Here is a 7,665-nt window from a genome sequence, read left to right as displayed (position 1 = left end):
AGTAGTCTCACCCCTACCACTACTCAAAGGTGATAGGAAATGTTATGTACATGTGAACAGTAATACACCGACAAAAAAATAACAATATTACTTAATTCACAGATGACCTTGCATGAAGTATGAATTACAAAATACAGTCTAATACAGTCTGTTAGTATTTTTCTTTGACTTGTCACAAGAATTTTATTGTGAACTTCTCAGTACTCTCCTCTAAAATTTCAAATATTTTTGTATCTTGTTAGTTATTAGTTTTCAGTTCATAAAACAAATAGCGTATATTATCACCTCAACAAATCCAAGGAGTCTAGAAAACGAAAGAATCTTTTCAGAATATTAGGTAAACACTGCAGATGAACCGCAGGGAGAGGGATGGGACCTCACTCTTTCTTGGCATATGTATCTGTAAAGGATGTGTGAACGCATATCCAGCAGTATGAAGGAGTTCTATTTATTATCAATGCAAGCATTAAATTCAGTTCAATGCATCTTCAAAACGTCTGGATGTAAATAAAATTTTCTTGATAATTGTATAGTTCCTCACTAATGGTCTGTCACTAAACTTACACTCAAGCAAGTATTTACAGCGAAGCTGTGACCACACCATTAGAGATAACACAGGAGAGTAAAGAAACTAATTACAGATTACCAGTTATTTACATGTATAATAACCGGAAAAGCAAGTCATATATGCCAGGTCTTCAAAAAGATCTAATCTCTGCAACTTAATGCATTATGGATAAATCCTAAATTTTAGATAAAAATGTCAAGAAATTGAACTTACATTGTGCGTCATTCAGTCAAGCGTCACACAGAAAGGAGTGCTGTATTAAGCCACTAAAGCCTTTGAGCAAGTAGTCACTTATCTGAAGAATCTACCAGACAATGACACTAACATCAAACACGAACATAATTATAAGATTAATTTAAATGACACTCATGTATGTTACTAGATTTGTTTCGCTCATAACAAGATATATCAGTTATCATCCATGAAACAGACAAATCATTAAATAGGTAGCCGAGATGTTGCCATGGAAATGGTTCCTTCGCTCCTGCGATTTGATTCAGGTCGAAACATTCCACCTATGGACCCTGGAAATTAATGAACGGCTTACTGTTCCATGAGCCCCCCCCCCCCCCCCACTCCCCACACACACACATACATACAGAGATAGTGGAACTGTTGCAATACATTCCAATTTGAGATAATTGTGGACGACTTTAGCTCTGTTTCTGTAGATACTAGTAGTGTTCATCTATTGGATCAAATTCTCCACCTTACAACAAGAAATGTTGAAAAGACATTGGCTGTTGGATTGTAGAACTCTCAGTGATCTGTTTTTCTGTCAGCTCTATGAGTTAACCAGTTTCGATGCTAGCAGTGTCGCCTTTCTTTAAAGTATAAATATGTAGGGAGACAAGCATCTCTATTTGCCAGTCTGTTGAATGATATATTCATTTTAGCGCCTTCTCATTGTGTTCTCGCCTTATAGGTTTTTCCTTTCCATACAAGTAAGATTTTCTTCCAATCCCATGTTTCACTGAAATCTTATAATTCATCTTGAATGCTTGTATGATATCACATTTCTTAACCATTTTCATATTAAACGCTAATTTAACTCAACTGTTTATTCAAACTAAATTTACCTTATTCTCAACTCTGTTCACTGACACTGGGACTCATCGCAGCTGTCCCTGGCAATGATGTTCCCACAGTACAACACTGCTGTTGCTACCATTCTGATAAAACAACCAGCACTGTGTCTGTTCTCGAAATCCATTGAATTTTGTATGGAAAACTTATCAACCTCCATGAAATTTTATAATAATAGTCACTTCACAAAGGCAATAAACATGTATCGCCAAGTGACAGACGGCATACCGACTACAGAACAGGAAACATTTCACATTCTGACTACTTACAGCACCAAAATTTCACCTGCTGGCAGAAAGTGATACTCTTATTTTTTTCAACATACTCCACAATAACACATATTACTGAAAATACCACCGATGTTTCAGTGACCCGCAATGTATGCAGCGCGAACTACAGCACTCAGAACACTGACAGTTTAATAATAGCCACCTGCTATTTACATGTCTAATATTCCTGTCAAAGATACATTAAAGGTGTAACTTATGATAATTTTACATCTGCTTATTTTTTAAATGTATGTAAGCACACACACAACCAGTCATTTTTTGTGTTTATATCAATGGTATTTCCACATATAAAACGTCTGCCAAAAATTGGGATGGTTATCTCAAGTGTCACAATCTTATTTCCATATATAAAATGTATATCGAAAGTATGTAAAGGTGTTGAAATTACTCGTATGATATACAGTATGTCTCTATTATTTATCACAAATATGTCAGCAACACACAATGGTTACATAAAGTGTCACATTGTCATTTTCACATCTAAAATGTCTGTTAGAAATATATAATGATCTGACAATACTAGTGTAACTTACTGTACTTCCGTATCTGATTATAATCTGTTGGTGTACAAAAGCCAATGCTTGGACATTTGTTGATTGGAGCTATGGCTTGAAAGCTGTCTATCATAGTTGATTGACTCTGTCTCCAGATACAAAATAACTGAAAACTTATACCCAGATGGTACATTTTACATTTTATGACACGTGCCACAGCTAATCAGACTAAAAACGATGCAATTTCATCATCTTTAATGTGTAATGTCAGTTAAACTGCATATTTTCATAGTAGACAAGTATATCTGTTAGATGTATGAGTTGTGACATGTGTACACCCCCAAGATAAAACTGCCTATATAAAAGTACAAAATCCAAATCACACTGCTGTTGTAACTTAGCTGTTCTATGACATTATGAAACATATATGGCTCATATATCGGAACTACAGGCATACATTATGGGTTAAGCTCCATTTTTAATGAGGGAAATCGATTATTGTGCCACACTTTAAAGAAAACAAAAATTGTCACTATTATTTCTCAAAACACATGTGGTTCTCTTACTGGTACCATTCATCAAGCTTACAGGTTAATGTCTACTTCTCAGCAACAAACTTCAGTATTTATGTCACATTTTAAGTAACAAGTAGTCCGACCCCTCTAGCTGAGTAGTCAGCGCCACAGAACGTCAATCCTAAGGGCCCGGGTTCGATTCCTGGCTGGGTTGGAGATTTTCTCTGCTCAGGGACTGGGTGTTGTGTTGTCCTAATCCTCATCATTTCATACCCATCCACACGCAAATCGCCAAACTGGCGCCAGATTGAAAGACTTGAACCCGGTGAACGGTCTGCCCGACAGGAGGCCCTACTCACACGGCATTTATTTTAGTAACAAGTACCCTTAATGAAACTGTAATAACTTGTATCACATTCAGCGATATTCTTCTCCATATTCAAACGCAATTTATCTGAAATTTGTTGCTGTGATAGATTAGAAAATCTTTGATTAGAAAAAATAGGTACTCTTTGAGTTATAGTGGTCAGCTGACATGGTAACTGCCCTCAATCTGATCATTTTGTCTCCCCTTACCCCAAATATATGTTTTGGTTACAGATAGGCATCAGACAATGCATATTCAGTTACAGTTAAGCACAGATCAAAGTTGGAGCAAATTGCTCCATTTTATATTTGGTCACAGATAAGCATCAAAGAAAATTGAAAGAATTTACGCCATATGCCATCTGAGACCATGCTAACTAATTTATACTTACACATCTAGCGCAGACCCCTCTTATATAATCACCAAGTCGCTTCTGGTTAAGCCACACAAGCTTAGAATAAATGCTGACTCATTTTCATTTGCATACAGAGTGCTGACAAGTTAACATGAAATTGACAATACCGTACCTATCCCAGTAAAAGAATAAAATACAGTCCTGTAACTATTGTAATGAATTATACTAACATTACAATCCTGTAACTATTGTAATGAATTACACTAACATATTTTTATCGTAAATTATTTATTTAACCATCCAGCAGGTGTGCTGTTGTAAAAAGTAGAATAGATGTGGTTTTTATGCTTTTCAGTGCCTAAACCTTGGGCTATTGTGCTAACATGGCAATGTATACCATCGTTGACGACCACTCAGCAATGCTAAACAGCTCCAGTTTGTTTGTTTAGCTTCTTCACTTAGTTTTATGACTTGAAAGCAATGAGGTGTTGAATGTTCTAAGGAATACAGTGTGCACCTGCTTGTGTGACAGTTGCAACGTTCGTTCTGGGAACCATTACGCAGAGTAAGTCTAATAAAAGTTAATTATACTTGTTCGTTGCTTTTACTTAATTTTTTAATCAAAATACTTAATTTTTTGTTCCACACAGGATTGCTTTTGCTTAAAAATGCCATGTTATTAATATTACAATCAGTGCCTGTTCACGTGACAACTTTAGGTATGCCTGCCACAAAGTTAACGACGTTATCTCTGTCTGTTTCAGTTTATGCAGTTTATTCGCCAGTTAATGGATCTATTTATGTGACAAATTAATGCTTGTCGGTATCATTATCAGAGGAAATACGAAAGCGTTTAGTACAACTGAATCAAAATACTAATTTTCCTAAAGCAATGAAATGTTTTTAATGAAACAGTGTCTACAAATTTGCATAACGTTTTATTGTATGTTATGCAATAAATAGACTTATAGATGCAAAACTAAGGTGGCACCAACGCATGCAGAGCTTTTTTCATTGTGGCAGCCAGTCGAGGAATATTTAGGGAATTCGTTTAAAAAATGTATTTCAAAAGCCTAGCCAAATCTTTACAAGTTTACTCCTAGAGCAACTTACGCTGTGCCTACGTGACGCAAGTCGCCTGTCTTTCATAACCGAGGCAGTTCTGTCCAGGTAAAGATGCTGACAACAGACACCCTGAGACCTCTGCTGTAACTGCTTGTGAATTCACGCCATTGGCTTTAGTCAATAGCGAGCGAGGGATACAGGTCACGTGTATGGACGCTGTAGTGTTCTGCGGTGCGGAACACAGAACACAGTGGCCCCTCTCTCTTGTAATCCAGACCTCGAGCAGAACAGACGTCTTTTCGGAAGTCAGAGTCGCTGGCTCTGATTTTCACGACCAGCCACCAACATAAGTTAACATGAACCCCTTCCCCTTCCATTGCCCATGACAATAAATTGTTCAACCTCATATACTGGCCTAAGGGCAACGGCCGTGCCGCAGTGGATACACCGGTTCCCATCAGATGACCGAAGTTAAGCGCTGTCGGGCGTGGCCGGCAGTTGGATGGGTGACCATCTGGGCCGCCATGCGCTGTTGCCATTTTTCGGGGTGCACTCAGCCTCGTGATGTCAATTGAGGAGCTACTCGACCGAATAGTAGCGGCTCTGGTCACAGCAAACCATCATAACGATCGGGATAGCGGTGTGCTGACCACACGCCCCTCCTATCTGCATCCTCTGCTGAGGATGACACGGCGGATGGTCCCGATGGGCCACTTGTGGCCTGAAGACGGATTGCTTTTCATATACTGGCCTAAACCTGGTGACTTCCGACCCTACATGCTCCCCTTGTATGCCGTACGATGAAATATATCCTCTTCATTGTACTTAATTTCCTGTTCTGTAATGTAACGGCATCCCAGAATGCCCACTGCCAAGTTCTGACCGATCGACCTCCTCCACACTGTTGTCACTAGGCATTTGTAACAACCTTCTCCCCCCTTCCCTTATGATATAGAGTACACCTTAAATGAGGTTGTATGGACCGGTTTTGATGGAACACACACATCTAGCTATGCAAGTCACTCTATATAAGTGGGATATTACCAGATGTGGAGTCACTGTAAGTCACGCCAGTGTTGTCAGTATCTTTCTACAATGTGATCATGTCCATTCCCTCTTCTAAACCACTGGCACACTCCACGTCATAACGTTATTTCGACGCCTAAAATGTTTGTCACATATTCATGGAGGATGTAACACATAACATATTTCTGACAGACGTTTTAAAAGTGGGCGTGATAATGACATAAATACTGTGTGTGCGTGTGCTTACATAATTTTGAAAAGTAATACAGTATCGGATATACTGTATGTTACATTCTCTATGTATTTTTGACATTCATTTTAGATGTGGAAAATAACAAAGTGACACCTCGCATAAACAAATTTACAAACTGTTTGCGTAGATTTTGGTGTGGAAATACTATAAGCTACATCCTTTACATATTTTTGACAGACATTTTATATCAGGAAGTAACATTGACCTAAACATGTGTGGGCCTATGTATTTTTGATAAATAATCCAGACTAAAGTCGTATCAGTTACACCCTTTATGTAATGTTGCCGACTACACTGTTTTGATGACCAACAGGAATGTAGATACACTACATGTCACATCCTCCATGAACATATAACAAACATTTTAGGCGTCGAAATAACGTTATGACATGAATTGCGCTAGTGGTTTAGAAGAGGGAATGGGCATGATGGATTCTATAAATCGGGGCATGACTTGTAACATCGTGGGTGCAGTATGTATGCATACATGGCGTATATGTTGTGTGTGAGAAACGTAATGAGACTGATTTTTATGCATAAAAGTTCATTATCTTTCAAAAAACAGTATTGTCTCCCTCAAAGTAGTTCCATTTGACAGCTATAAAGCGATAGTGTCGTTATTGGCAGTCTTGGTAGCAGTGCTGAAAAGCTTCAACTGACAGGACCTTTAACATGTCGATCACATTCTCTGAGTGTTCTCCAGAGCCCCAAAATGACCTTCTCTAAGGACATTTTACAATTTCGAGAGAAGAAAATGTCACTGGTAAAAAATTCCGCAATAGGAGTGGGGACGTGACGTAGGGCATTATCATGATGCAGCATCCTTTTTTGGCAGAAGCTTTCCACATGTGCCAGACTCCGGTCAAAGTCTTTATGAACGGTGAAACTGCTTAACTTTAGCAAATCATTCATCTCTCTTACTGTTAAAAGGCGGTCTTTTCTCGTAAGAGCACACGAAAGGTCGACGTTTTCGTCGGCTTTTGAGACTCAAGCTCTCCCTGAGCGAGGTTCATGTTAAGTGTTCTCGGCCTTCCAAAAATGATCTGTGGCAACGAAAAACGTGTGCTCTGAATCAGGAATGTTCCCCAAAGGCCTCTTTCAGTTCTCCAAAGGTCACTTTCGTGGATTCCCCATGTTTAGCATAAAACCTGATGGCATAGCGTTGCTCTACATTCCGCGGTTTCGTTTTTATAAAACGCAAGAATAACACTGCTTAATTTATGACGTTCTCAAAAATCGCATCATGGCTTTGCGGAGCTGAAACTCAGACTGAGTGTCTGGAAGGGATGAACACACCGGTCTTCACAATTAGATCAACACAGCACTGTCAGATCGCTCACAGTGTGGTCTCTACTTTTCTCACACACCTCGTATATACCTCCGAAAAGTGTGCTGGATTGCGCGTTGCTATACTACTTGCGTGTAAGGTAAACCGCTTTTCTTGACGTGTTGGCAGGAACGTTCAGCTGCTGGAGAAGTGTTTAAGTGGGATGTTACTGGGACAAAGCCTCTCCATTGGGACGTCTTTATGCTTGCAGCTGTTTCAGGCTGCAACGGTAAGCTATGCATCTAATACTTCGGTGGATACTAAGTAACATGATTAAGTGTACATTTTCCAGAAAGCTTCAGAAATAGAAGATTTATGT

General features: G+C 38.9%; 1 pseudogene; it reads left to right on the top strand.

Moving 5' to 3' along the window:
• Positions 1-5,160: 5,160 nt before the first annotated feature.
• LOC124620472 lies at positions 5,161-5,278 on the top strand (annotated as a pseudogene).
• Positions 5,279-7,665: the final 2,387 nt, after the last annotated feature.

The sequence above is a fragment of the Schistocerca americana genome, chromosome 6 (assembly GCF_021461395.2).
Source record: "Schistocerca americana isolate TAMUIC-IGC-003095 chromosome 6, iqSchAmer2.1, whole genome shotgun sequence".
Taxonomy (NCBI): Eukaryota; Metazoa; Arthropoda; class Insecta; order Orthoptera; family Acrididae; genus Schistocerca; species Schistocerca americana.
The sequence above is the reverse complement of the archived record's forward strand: the minus strand, read 5'-3'. Positions and strand labels throughout refer to the sequence as shown.